The sequence below is a fragment of the Poeciliopsis prolifica genome, unplaced genomic scaffold (assembly GCF_027474105.1).
Source record: "Poeciliopsis prolifica strain line A6 unplaced genomic scaffold, Auburn_PproV2 SCAFFOLD006, whole genome shotgun sequence".
NCBI classification, from domain to species: domain Eukaryota; kingdom Metazoa; phylum Chordata; class Actinopteri; order Cyprinodontiformes; family Poeciliidae; genus Poeciliopsis; species Poeciliopsis prolifica.
In genome coordinates, this window is record NW_026562381.1 from 182,595 (window position 1) to 197,687 (window position 15,093).

General features: G+C 36.0%; 1 long non-coding RNA gene across 1 annotated transcript; it reads right to left on the minus strand.

Annotated features, from left to right (window-relative positions):
• Positions 1 to 860: 860 nt before the first annotated feature.
• Positions 861 to 7,609, minus strand: LOC129360633 (uncharacterized). Its single transcript, XR_008606075.1, has 3 exons — positions 7,558 to 7,609; positions 5,901 to 5,976; positions 861 to 1,169 (listed from the first exon to the last, which is right to left on the minus strand). It is a non-coding gene; the product is annotated as an uncharacterized LOC129360633 (long non-coding RNA).
• Between the last annotated feature and the right edge of the window lie 7,484 nt (positions 7,610 to 15,093).

A 15,093-nucleotide genomic window follows, 5' to 3' on the forward strand; every position in this document is an offset into this window, starting at 1 on the left:
TTTATGCGTTCACAGAGGTCATTCTTCCAATTAAGCATTCAGAGACATCACATAAGTGAATCTGCTCCTGCATGCATATACACTCCCTAACACTTCCTTTAATTTCCACCCCTCCCTTCTCTTCTTCCGTAAATGAGAATGCAAATCAGCTCCGCTCCGCTGGGCAGAGGTACCAAGAAGTATTAGAGGTGACATTAAGAAAGAATACTTACTTCCTCTTCATTGTTTCACAACATCAGGCTGAGTGGAGCATATGTGTCTCGCTCAAGCAAGTAGACAAGGACAGTGATAAACTATAGATGATATCTTCTATTGCTTTGATAAATAAAACATGTTCCAGGCTTACAGGAGGAGGGTCAGACAGCAGATTTTCTCAGATGCTTCTTTCTGCTCCTATAACTTTCAGGGATACTTATTCTGGTCGGGAGGAAAAGAGCGCAGCTCCTGCTTTGGATTACTTCCCTGATGCCTATCAGATCCTGTGAGTGGGTTGTGGACACCATGCCAAAACAGCATGCCGGGGGATTTATGGGGCCAATGCCAGTCATCAGCCGAAGATGGAGGTCAAAATGTGGGTGAGAATGCATAAGGAGTGAGGCAGCAGCTGGTTGAAAACCCATTACAGACACATTAAATCTTGAAGCATTCATTGCTAACCTTTACTGTGGCATCATCCTCAGACATGCTGGATGTTTTACGTTGCATTTTACATTAGGCTTCCCCTTCATGAATGCAGAACAACGTTTCTGTCAACAATGGTGATGCTCAGGCAGTTTATAAATAACGGGAAATATCAGACACTCATAAATAAATCATCAAGAAAAACATGAATATTTAAACTATTTTTATTTTGTGTCTTTTCAGCTTCTGATTTTCTCCCTCCTGCTGTTCATCTTTGTCTTTTGAAATGTCTCATTTTCTTTCGCACACACATGCAGACAAATAACTCTTCTACTCTTTGTCTTTCTCCCCCTCCTATCCTCTTTAGTCTGGTGACCTGTAGGATCACAAAGCAATTTCAGGAAACACAGACTGTGTATTCACAGGAACTGATTTAGACCGCACCTGGATCTGCACACACATGATCACACACACCCTCACAGCTTTTTTTTTACTTTCCCTTTTTTGAAATGGAAATAATTTCCCTCTCCCCTGGATCTCCTCTGCACCTGCAAACGACAGACAAAAAAGATTGTGATTTGTTGCATGCATCGCTGTGATTAACCATTTACCCTCTTAAAGATTTATTTTCTTTTTGCATAGGTGTTAAAACTAAGTCAGTCGGTTCCAAAAAACTTTTGATATTATCCAAAGATAACTTGAGAAACTAAATTGTGAAGATTTTATTTAGTTACTAAAGTTGTTCAAATATACCTGGCCCTATGTGAAAACATCTATTTATTCATAAGTAAGTGGATGCTTCTGAATAAAACGGCAAAAATGTCTCTTGTCTCCTCGTCATGACCCAAACATCGGTCTTGAGCCAGGTAAGACCGATGTTAGAGAAAGGTGATAATGAAAATTGCTCGGATGCCAGAACAATGAATGACTTTGTCTGGTGAGACAGAGGAGAGGAAGATGGATAATGCAAAGGAAGAGAAGCTCACGTTGCCAGAATGAAGCAGGAACAGGACGATAAAACTCATACAAAATGCCACCAGCTCTATTTTTTCACAAAAAAATCTATTTAAAAAAACTACAAATTATTGTCAAAACATATAGTAATTTTCTCATATTCTGTATCTTAGAGAACTACTTTAATATGAGAGTCCCGGTAAGAAAATACATAAATTTAAATAAATGAACAGTGTTAATTGAGTATTTCACTTTTTTATTCAGTTCCTTCTTCTCCTAAAGAATAGGACCATTCATCAATCCATGTTCCACTCCATTCAACCATCAAGAAAAAACTCGACACTTAAATCATTACATTTTCTGCACAGCAATGAGCATTTTGTTCATCTGACGTTAGTCGTTTTGTGTAAATAAGAGGTATAGTTAATTACATTAAAGGCTCTCTCCCAAAAGACAATTTGGTTAGTCCTATATTAAATATGAAATGTATTTATTTGGCAGGGAAAATGTACATTTATAGACATTATTGTAAATGCAACACAATTAGAAAATTCTAGTACATTTACACAATCAAAAGGTAGCCAATACAATAAGGACTCTTGAATACAGTCATCAGTTTAACATTACACAACATTTATCTATTGTTAGTTATATCTTCAGAATCTGAGTTAATTTTACAACACTTATGAGAATATATTCATATTTCTAATGAATTTTGTTTAACAGTCATGCAGAAGTATATTGAGGCGCTGAGAGGAACAGCAAAAAATGTACTTCAGGATATTGTTTTTACTGTCTTTCCTCCAAGGGATTCTGTGCTGCTCTGACTCTCTCAGAACTACACTAACAATTGCACTTCAGTCCAGAAGCCATGTTTTGTGTTTCTTCACTAACAGGGCGATGACCCAGTGTTGGAGTGGTTTCAGAGCAAAACGGGGTTTGTTGTGAGAAACTCCTTGGAGGCACCAAGATCACGAAAAGCGCCCTCAAACAAAAACATCAAGAGAAACCTTCTAGTTCCTCGTCCGCCCACACAAGTCCGCCAGTCTCTGCGCTGGCTCATCTCTGATCTCGTTCTCCCTCACTCACTGCTCGACTTTGGCTTTTAGTTAAAATACATCTCTCTGTGTGCTCTCTCCTTCCTAATTACCGTATGTGGTGTGGCTTGAAAGCATTTATGCATACAGTACCCTATGTTCAATGCTTGAATCTTTCCTGGAGGTTTGTTTATTTCAAGTGTGGTTCAACCAGGCTTCATTTGTAGAGCATAGAAATTAAAGCAGATTTCAAAAATTGTGGATTTGACTACAGCAAGCATCTAGTGATGACTGTATCCCTCCCTTTCCCTGTCTAGGCACAGCCTCTCCTCTTTCTTATTCATCAAATTGTGACTTTTACAGTAAATGTTCCCTTATGGCACAGTAAATGATGGCTGGAAGTTGCTGAGACAGGAGCAGTCACTGTGAGGGATGCTGGGTAATAGGGGTAGTATTTTCAGATCAGCAGAAAGACAGCACAAGCCTCAGAGATTTTGGTGTTTTTGCTTCTTTTGCCAAATGTGCCCCCATCTGCAACTGGGTTTTTATGTTAATCTCATTTGGATTCTGTCAGAAATTTATCAGTCGATATCAAGCCTTTCATTTTAATCCTTATTTTAATTAGAGAACTGGAAAACACATAGATCAATCTCTAAATTTCTAGATTACATGCCAATGTATATTTGTGTCCATCTATGTTTGTTACATGCATTCTGTAGCAAAAATCGTTTGAGTCAAGTGAGCCCAGAAAGACCACACAAGTCTGTCCTATCAAACCTTTTGGCCTTTAAAAGCCTTAGAAATACAAAAAGTACATACAAAAAAATAGGCAAAACACCACATTTCAAATGTATGTACTGTGTTTCTTAAATCAGTTAACATCACAAAATGTGGGACAGTTTGTGACACTTCATTTCTATGAAAAATGTAGAAAAAGTAAAGTAGACAGAGTTGGAAGAAAAATAAGTCATGAGAATTGTCTTTTCATATTTTTTTCCATCCAAATTTACATCAGTATTTGACAAATGAGAGGTAGTTGATCTTTACCTCAGCAACTGAAGCTTTTTTACTCACCTCGTCTTTAGATTTTCCTATTAACTTTAACATCAGTAATGCATTTTCATCCTCAACTCCTGCTCATTCAACACTTTTACTATTTCAAACCATAGACAATAAAGATTGCTGTGCATGGAAATACCAGTTGATTAGAAGATTGAGAAATTCTCTGACTAAACGTTTGACACAATCAACCAGGACATGTTTGAATTCACTTAAATCTCCTTTAATCTCTATTCTAATTTTCAGTTTGTACTTCAGTAAATTGTCTGAATGTTACACATTTAGCAACGTAAATTGCGAATAAAAAATTGTAAAGGTGACATATAATGTAAAATTATCCTTGTAGGTCTTTATAGCTTGTTATACTGTTATCCCCTCATCAAAAACATTCATGAAGTGTTGCTTTTATTCTTTCATGCATGTTGGATAAATTCTTAAATCTCTCATCGCAGCTATTGGGGGCCATTAAACTTGATTTCACAAAGCGCTGCCTATTTCCACAAAGCTCCTCCCTAGAGCTTCAGTCTTCATCTAAGTTTCGGCCTCACAGAGCACTGTTCATTCTCTTTGCTTCCTTACACGGCTCCACTAGACTAGCGGTAGCAGCAACTAGCAAACACCTGATAGAACTGCGAGTCTGACGAGTTTATAATACAAGCTACTTCTCAGTCCAACACTCCTAACAATAGTAATAAACAGAATAATGGAGAAACACTGAATCATTCTCTAAATGTCTGGATTACATACCAATGTGATCAAGACAGTAATGTAATCAGTCTTATAACAACTGCAGATATCAGTGGTTATAATGGCTCTATGTACCTGGAAAATACATAATACTTTTTCAAAATCATATGTTAAACAGAGTAAGAGACATAACACTGCCTGGAGAAACTATATAATGAGAATTTTGTAAGCCTGCAGATATCACAATGTTCCTTCAGTTATCTGTGATTTACATTCACACCGCTCTCTCATGAAAAATCCTATTTTCATTTACAGCATCATAGGCAGCAACACTTTCTTCTTCAAGAATAATTACTGTCTTTCCTTGTGACAAAAACGACTGTTTTTAAGACCTAACCATCCTTTATTAAGTGTGAAGTCAGCTTTTGTGTTTAAGTAACATTAAAACAAATAAGAAACACACTGACTAAATAAAGAAATAAAACACTTTACAATAAAACCATAAAACCAGAGTACAAAGCTTCAATTTTAAAGGGCTCCCACATATTTAATATAAAATATATCACTTTCATCACACAGTCACTGTTTAAGAGATTTCTCAGCAGCTGGTAGAGTGGCAACACCCCATGTGTAAAAGTTATAGAAGTGGTCTATGTGTTATGAAGGTAATGATTTATTAAAACCATCCTGTTTCATGACCTCATACTTATTAAGCTAAATATTTGAGTTCTATCGTCACTTGTCTTGAGGTGGAGTATTATGCAGAATGCAAGTCGTCAGGTTGTCAACATTCCTACCAGATTGTTAGTCCTGGCACAGCTGAATAGATGAAAACAAAAAACGAGGAATATATTGAGAGATAGTTTACCATTAGCCTTGGCTGAGAGAGAAAGATGCAGGAAAAGTCTTTCCAGCTTTTCCACAGTATTCTGCTGTGAACGCGGTGATATAACAGCTGCAACTCAATATTCCAATTACAATTGCAAAACAACAATCCACTATTACATCATCTCCATTCTCCAAGAACAACCATAATTTGTAAATATGTTCATGTATTGAAGAACTCAAATGTCATCCAGATTTTGTTGCCTGAATTCAGTGTAATTTTCAACTAACTAATAAAACAGCACAAAGGTCAAATAAGCCCCAAAGTATTTCTTTAAAAAGAAAAACTTTTGCTTAAATTTAGAAATGTCAAAAGATAAACAATAATATGCGTTTTTCAGGTCAAAGAAGGGAGACGTATGCCAAGTTTATCTCTCTTTCAAATAAAAAAAAAAACAAGACACCAGTTTCATAAGCCATGGTGGAGAGTCAATGGATAGCTGGATAGATGTTTAAACCATCTAGATTAGTTCAGAGACGATGAACCATAAATATCTGAGGGTGTGTGCATATTTTATAGCATGAGTAAAACATGATTTCTGCAGTGTGCCAGGGTGGAAGGTTCAGGAGGGAATACATGGCTGTGTGTGAATGTTTAGAATGGCTTGAGAGGGTTGTGAGATGCAGAGCAAACAGAGAAAATATGACCATGCATACCCAGCCAGTCTTCTGAAGCCGCGGGCGAAGTTCACTGAAGGTTGGGATTTCTGTTTCAGTACAAGGAGAGCAGCATCTGTGAATGTAAAGTCATAAATCAATACGTCAGCTTTAATTTGAATTATTTCTTCTCATAAATAATTAAAAGGGGATGCACAAAAACTGAATTTAAGAAAATTATGTGACAGGAGAAATTAAAATGTTACTTTCTGACACACAAAATACTAGGCTTTCCATCTAGTACTGGGAAAAGTACCACTTTATTTCCTCCAAGTAAAAAGATTATGTAACAATTTTGCTCTAATCCAAGACTTCATGTGAACAGCTTCTGAGAAAATGAGAACAGAAAAGATAAAAGCAGTATCTTTGTATCAAACTAAATCTTCTTAAATAATAACATTAATGAGGCCTTTGATTTGATTTACATAGATTACATATTCAGTACAATTTGTGTCAGGAAAAAAAAACATTACTGCTACTTCAACCAATTATCTGCAATATTTCAACTTTATTATTTTTTTTTTATCTCTCCAACATCTTCTCTTTAAATGATATTGAGGTTAGAAGGAGTACAGTCATTATTCTTTTGAGCTGTCAAAAAATAAAATTAAATGTTCTGGCAGAATAAACAAAAGCTGCTTTATAAATACAATTTCTAGCACTGCCAGCTATGACAATTGTATGCTATGTTGATCAGTTTAACCTGGGTTCATTGCTTGGGAATAGTTTGAGCACACCTTCTAATTAGCATATTATGTTTTAAGATTGTATTTTTGAGCATTTCAGGGAACATTTGGCATCATCTTAAGGAAAACTGAGGCAGGAAGCACAGGGTAAGGAAAGGATTAGGTTTCTGGGAAAGATTAAAAACACTGTTTCTTTTCATTACTTCAATGATTGTCTCACTATTTTCCCAAACAGGATTAAAGCTCCTTGTGGGGGAATAAGTGTGGACATCTTCTAATTGTGTTGGGAAACTAAGGAGAGGTAGAATTTTGGGGGGGTCAGAAGTCCAAGCGTGAAATGCACTTGCTAAACTTTCAGGAAGATGAAAAATAAAACGACGTGACTGGTCCAAACTTTAACAATGCCTTCTGTCTTTCTACTGCTGTATTAAGGAGAACAGTGGCAAGATGTGGGTTGAACTTATTTTATTTTGTCTGACAGATATCAAAAAGAAACAGCAGTGAGCTCCTGCTGGCCCAGAGCAGCATTGTTTTAATGTGTTTGGTCATATGCAAAAATGCAACATATTCACATTTAACAATGACATTCAGTCACCTTTGTTATAATGGAACAGTAAAAACAAAACAAACCAAGTCAATTGACAACATTCACAACATTATATACAACTGATACGTGTTTGGGATAAACAACACAAACAAACTGGTCCAAGACAACTCTCTTTGAAAAAACAGCATATAAAATTTAAAGAAAACATGGTGAAACCCCGGCACAACTGCTGAATTTCAGTGAACTAGCATTAGCTTCCTGAATAAAATCTAAATTGGACTCATATAGACCATATAATATTCCATGGCTAAACAAAATACATGTCCCTTCAAACACAAGTACAAATATAAAACTTATGAAATGTGAATTAACTAAGAAAAATGCTCAACTACTTAATCTGGACCGACAGCGTAGCACGTCTTACCTCCTGCTAGCCCAGCGCAGCATTTAGCCTCCACCTGCAGGCATCTGACGACGTCACGACGCTGCTTGAGGTGCGTTCAAGTGCAGTGGGAAATACTCGCTGCTCATTTCAAACAAGTGCAAACAAAAAGAAATAACTAATTTACAAAACAAATAATGACTGGTATTTTTAAAAAGTAATACAAACAGCCTTGACATTGACACTGTGTTCATAAGAAGCTAAGCCCAATACAAACTCTGAAACAGAAGTAAAAAAAAATAAAAATACTGAGGTTAAATGAGAAGCGTGTTGTCTTTTTGTCATGTTGGAAATTAATCTTTGCAATGTATTCAAAGTTGTGACTCAGAGTGCAAGTCGAACCCATGAAATCTGCTTACAAAACAACAGCTTAATTTGGCAGTGGTTTACAGTGGCTGACTCAGCTGTAATGAAACATTAATGAAGATGTTGGGTAATTTGGACTGGCAATACAGGAGGGAAGAGAGGGGGGCAGGCAAGAATAAGAGGAGGAAGAGGCAAAGGTAGTGAGACACCAGCTGCTCTTCCAGATGATCCATGAGGGGAGACACAGCTGTCCTCCTTACAACTCTCCTCCCTCTCCCTCTCCTCCCCCTCCCTTTTATGCAGCTCTACTCCAGCTCTCAGAAACATCTTCGGGAAAATGACTTTAATGAAGATTTATTGCCACAACTGACTTAATCCATTGTTGCCACACAGATCAAATCCCTTCACCTCCCCCACCTTGGTTTGGGTGGGAGTGTTTACCACCACCTCCATCATGCTGAGCAGCTCCCCACTTTGTCAGTAAATGTTTATGATAATTTTGAAAGGAAAGCTGGCAGAGTGTAGCACTAAATGCCATACACGAAGAGCAATAGGTGAAAACAGTCAACAACATTTGGCAATGTCTACACTCGTATATCGCACTAAGACATTTGCAGTATCAAGCAGTATAATGTTTGAAGTTCAAATAGAAAATGGCTTTTGAAGCTTGAAAAAAAAAAAAAAAACCTAGTTTGTGAGTCCATTTACCTTACAATTGTGGAAGCACAGGCAGTTTTGGATACTCTTTTCAAACTGTTTAAAATGAACTGCTCAGTCATTTCTTTTTAGACAACACTCTCTAGTTGACAGTGTCTTCTAATGTTGAAAGAAAAATCGTCTTCAAGTAAAAGGTTGTCTGTATTATTATATATTAATATATAATGTTCCAACCAAAACTTTTATGTAATGTTTAACCTTAGCTAACCTAAAGTATCTTCGTCATCCCCATTGGGGCTTAATTCAACGACTGTGACTCAAGGAATGCCTGGAAAAGGTCACCACTTGTACTGTAAACATTCTGAGCACCAGCTGCTCTTTGTGCACTCAGATGAGGATCACTTGTCCTGCCTTCAGGCCCACACAGGTATGAAGACTCATATTTTCTCATACAATATCATCCCCGAGGCATGCTTGGCATTTTCAAACCTTTATTTTGCCATAAAATAATTCAAAGTCCAACATTAATTATGACTGCTGAGGGGAGTCAGTAAAGAGGGATAGAGATTTCATACATTTGAACATATGTCAGAAAATTAAGTGAGTACAGCAGTCTAACGCTTATCGTCTTGCTCAAGGCATTTTGAGGGCAGTTGTCAGTCACTTGTTCATTTACATGCAATTTTTTTGGTTGATTTATTTTTCAGGTCAAAAATAAAACTGGTTCTGTAACCTTTGCTAGTTACCACGCCTTCCTTTAAACTTATAAAAACATGCAAGTTTCCCATATTTTTGTTATATCTGAAAAGAGCAGGGTCCTTTGGCCTGTTCCTTCCTAATGGGTGACAAAAAAGGGACAGTGTTATCAGCTAAAAATGAGAAACAAGTATTATTTGACCTCTTTAAAAATATATATTCAAAGATTAGCCACATATAAAAATGGCACGTCTCTCAATTCATTTAAATATTCCACCCTCCACACCCTCATTTTAAAGTGTTCCTGATACCATCCATGAAATTGCTGTTTTATTTTATATTTCAAAAGTCAAAAACTTTTATTGTTCCTTGAGATTATACACAATCTTAAGGAGAAACATAAGATTGTGTTCCAGCCACATGTGTAATACTCTTTGGAGGTATTATTAAACCCATCACAGGTAGACAACCACAATCTGGCTCGAATCATCCCCCCTTAATATGAGTAATACAACAACAACAACACACAAGCACCCTGCAGTCTTCAACAATGAGTCAAAGTGTTCAGAACATTCAGCCCAAAACACTTCAGCTGTAAAAGGGAACCAGTTTTTATCACTTTCCACAGAGTACTTGAATGTGAATCTGAAGATCCTGCAGCCTGCAGAGGTCTAAAGATAACCATGACATGGATTGTGAGCGTAATTGTACCACATGGGAGGGAAACTACAGTTGTTTTTACAAAGTATTGCAAACGTTTTAATACTCCTTCAACTTTTGTACATTTTCACAATTCTTTAGCATTACTTATAAAAAGTATTCTTAAGTATCTTTAATTTCAAATTATCAAATCAATGCCCCACCAAATCCTCTGGCCAATGGTTCTCTGTCAAGCATTTACTTCAGAAAAGTACACATATTCACCTCCTTAGAGAAATACACCCTGCAGTAAAGTCAACAGGCATGCATCATTCATCCACAAGGAGCTTATTCAAGCATTTAATTTCATACCTCTAAATACTCCTGCAACTCCCATTTGAGCTTGCACTCAGACCTGTAAATCACTGAGGTGAATGTTTTTATCTTCTTGAAAGACTGTAGCTGTAACTGTGGTAAAATAAATAAACAAATAAATAAATAAACTATCTTGCAAAGTACATCTGTGTGGTGGGAACAATTACAAAAGTTCCCTTCCAAACAAAGTGTGCCGGATATTTTTGAACAAACTTGTGAAAGCACTAAAAGTGTGGCTGAACTGAACTTTTGCATTTATTTTTCAGATTAAATATTTGTGTTAACATTACATTGTAACCATGACCACAGCATAAATAAAGTAATACATATTTTTACTTTCCTGTAACAAAAATAAATATATTTCCTGCTTATAGTATAAGCAGAAATCCAGTTCACATTTTTTATGCTTGTAACTTCTCTTCAAAAAGGGTAGCTGCAGATTTTCCATACAGTGACTAATAACATATACCTGCTTTTAGTGTTGTTTTTGTGATGTGCCTGCCAAAAGCTGCTTGCTGCTGCATTAGCTGTTCTGAATTTATAGCAGTGTGCTCGGAAGAGGTAAAAAATGTGAGCCGGGGAACAACAAAAAAATATAGTCTGTAACGTTAGCGCTGAAAATGTCAGTGTTGCTCTGAGCAACTACATCTCTATTAACAGCTGAAATATCCTGGTAAATTTCCCCATTCTGCCTTCTTTTACTTATAAATTCTACCGTGGCGTACGCTGCTTGACTGCTGAGAGTCTGACATTTTGGGGTTGATACACAAAGCTACTTCGCATCCAAACATTATGTAAGGAGTTACATTTAATCAAATGACCAGATCCTGTTGCTATAGTATTTTAATGGCTTAATCTTCAGCGTTTAATTGTCCTGCAGGAAGCTTTAAACTAGTGTCAGTATGGTTTTCCTTCATAAGTGGAGTCTTATGCAGATGATGGTGCAGGAAGTAAATTAATCACTGGTTCTTTGAAAAATAACCTGATTTATGGACAAATATGTTTTGATTTGTGTGTATTAAATATTTGGGTTGTTATTAACATCTGGTGTAGATTTCATATCAATAGCCCTATTAGAAATACATTTAATAAGAAAATGTGCAATGTTCTGTATTATCCCACTCCATATTGCTTTAGGGCAGATTTACAACAAGAGGGAAATTAAAAGTGTGTGAAAAAAATTAAATAACAATGTATATAATGATTGAGATAATGATTGGCAATGAAGCAGTGGCCAGAAACCAAGTTGGATCAGTGCCACGTAATAGTTTCTGCACTATTATTTCTTACATACAGTGATGGTATTATTATTTTTTCCCTGTAGTAGGCTACACGCTTCACTTTCCCACATGTTTTGAACACATCAGATTGTGGGCCAGCTCAGTGTGAGTCAGAGCAAGTGTGGTGTATTTGTGGGGGCTAGTACTACTTTGAATTACAAAAGAATGAAAAACATCGTTTTTTCATGAGGTGAAAATTAGTTGTTTCAAAAAAGGACCAGATTTTAAATGCAACAGTACTCTTGCACCTCTAAACCTTGATTTTTCCCCCCTCCCACTAACAGAATCAGTTGTTGACTAATGAGTCCAAAAAACTTTTTTAATGTCAACATTAATGTGTTAATTCATGCAATGAATCAAAACTGTTTAATATATATTTTTCCTTATTCAGTATTCAGGATAAGGAGCATCTTGAATGTATAGTCAAGACAACGTTCTTAAAAGGGACAGAGAATGCCCCTTATCAAAGACAAAGAGGGAGCCTTTGTCTTTGGTGTGTCTCCATAACACCTGCAGATAATGTTTAAGAGCTGGTCCAATAGTCCACTGCCAAACCCTTGAATGGGCTCCAATAATGCTCTCTAAGAAGTGTCTTATCTTTTTTGTACAAGATGTCAATGACTGCAAAACTGTTAAGATGGCAGGGTTTTCATTATTATTTAGGCTATATGACCAACATAACATTCTTATATTACACATCCATCATTATTGGTTTGGTAGTTTATCTAGACCTGAACATGTGTGGTATTTGCATGTGGAACATCTCGATGTTAATCCACAATGTGCAGTCACAGGAACTTATGCAAATGAAACAAGCTGGTCTGAAAAAAAAAAAAAAAAAAACAACAACAACAAAAAAAACATCAGAGGAACAGCAGGAACATTAGGAGCAACTGACATGTTTGACACCTCCAAAAAAAAAAAAAAAAAACTGAAGCGTAAAAGGCTTTCACATCTAAGGATGACAAGAGTGGTTTTGTTTCGTTCCTTATGGTGCTGCTTGTCACACTAGGGGTATTTTAGATTCAGAGTGCATCATCTGTCTATCTTTTTGTCTGTGATGTTAAAAGAAACACATGTATATTGTCATAAAAAAGCCTCTCTATTTCACTTCCTGAACATCCCATTACCTGTTCTAATTATATAAATAGTTTGAAGTTTGAAGAGGGTGATTAATCCTTAACATTGAATGGATTTTATGTAAGGTTGTCTTGAGCACCTGTCAGACATATTACTAATTTCCACTGTGTAGAGATGTGCCTACATCAGATTTGTAAGTCTGAGTATCAAACTTGAAAATTTGGTATTGTGACAACCCCAGGACAAATAGAATACCGGTGTCCTAAATGTAAACTCTTTTGTGAGCATAATAGATCAATGTACATTCAAGACAACATAAACAAGAAAGAAAAAGTTTTCACTAGTGATCAAATGTCAGAATGGTTGAATAAATAAATATTTTAACCTTCAAAATTTTTCCATCTTTCAGAAGGAACTTGCATCAGTAACATGCAAAACCTAGTCAAACAAATAAAACATAATATTAAACAATCCAGAATTAAACTTTGGGATTACGTCAGCGTTTCTATACACTTGGTCTATTTGAATCTGCTGGTTGTAATTTGATCTGTCATCTCTTGGCTTTTTATTTCATCATGCTTAAATCCTGCTCGCATCATCTTTCAGAAAACAAAGACAGCCACAATGAAATGCAAAAGCAGTTCACCCAAAGGGACACTTTTGGACTGTGAATCATTGAGTCTCATTAACATAGTCACAGTTAAAAGCCCTTTTTTTAGGGTGGTGATTCAAAAGGAAATTGCAACAACAAGTTCAAGGTTAAACAAAGTCTGGTGACTGCTGATCAAGAGTCAAACTCAATCTAAAAGAGACAACCAAGGCAACGTACATATGATGGGTCTCAGCTGGTTGCTACAGAGTTTGTTCAGTAGCTAATTCTACATATGGCACCATGCTGTTCCATTTGTGTGAGATATGAATGACTGATTCTATACTGAGCTATGAGTCAAAGTCTGAGCTGGGGAATCATTCTTCTCCAGAGATACAGTATGCATAAACAAAGAACTCACCATTTTAAAGTAAAACTTAGCTCTGCTTAGCCATAGCTTCTTCTGAGCAAAATGAGCTAACAGAAAATGTCAGTAGTAATAAAACATTATCTGTCTTAAACATAATCAGACTGTAATTTACCAGTCTTATGGACGCACACTTTCATAAAAAAAAACAAAAAAAACAACAAAAACTCATAAACTACCTACAAACAACTTTTGCCGATTTGCACTACTTCCTGAACAGTATCTTTACATATGAACAAAACAATGCTCACTTAAGTGCCGCAGCTAAAAACTGCAATACAGTCCCTTTAGAACAACTGTAGTTTGGACAACTTTATTTTTTTAAAGAAGGTGGCTAGCATCATCTGCAGTTATGCAGGCATTGCTTTATTCTGCAACACCTGTAATCAGCATGTGGTTTCAGTTTTAAGATATTTTATCAGACATAATGATAATTATTATAATTCTGTTTAGTAGGTTTGTCTGAACCGAAACAAGACTCTGAAAACTCTTTTGTAAAACATTGACTCGGCACCACTAACAGGCAGCTATGGCTTTGCCTACCCAAGATCAAAGAGCTTAATTCAATTCTGATTTTTATTTGTCAGGAAGTCACTACAAAGGCGCTTCACAAAACAATTGAATGTAACTTGAATTAGGTAAAAGAAAATAACTCTTCAAATAAAATGATGCAGTATCAATTGAAAACAGACAGTATTAATGACATTCTGGTGATGACGATAAACCAAAATGTAAGCTGCCATTTCTCAACTGCCACACCAGTGCAACACTTGGCCAAATAATACCAAGCTGAACAAATAGGGGTAAACATAGATAGTACAGAAAGCCCTCACACAAAATTAGAACATTTGGAAGTATTTGTAACTTATCAGCATTCATAACTTTGATTATGATAGCTACCTAGCTAGCTAGATGGACATATAGATAAATAATTTTATTCTAGTTTATTTGTATAATCTCATTTGAGGCTGTATCTCACCCGATGTCTCTATATTGCTGGATTTAAAGAAATAATGAAAATAATGACACAAACAATGAAATAATGTCATGCATTTTTTCAGATAACTATGAAGACTGAAGTGGAACAAGAACTGCTAGATGTTTTTCAAAACCATCAACAATAGAAGACCTTTAGTTGTGACTGTAGTGCGAAATCACTTCACGAAATTAGGCAGCGACAGTTCTTCATTGCCTCTTGTTTTAGTTTTTGTGATAATCTACATTTTCTTCTGTCAAAAATTGTAAAATGTCAACAGATGAACTGAGTTTGATTGTTTAGAGAGATCTTGAAGAGTCAGGTACTTCTAAAAGCTGCAGAAAAACAGAAAGCCATGACTGTGATTTTCTCTAAATTAACTACCCTTTTTTATTTATAAGCTCTTATTGACATTTGTAAACTTAAAGGAAATGAATTAGATTTAAAGAATAAGGTGTCTCAATAGATTTTCCATACAGTACATCTCAGAGTT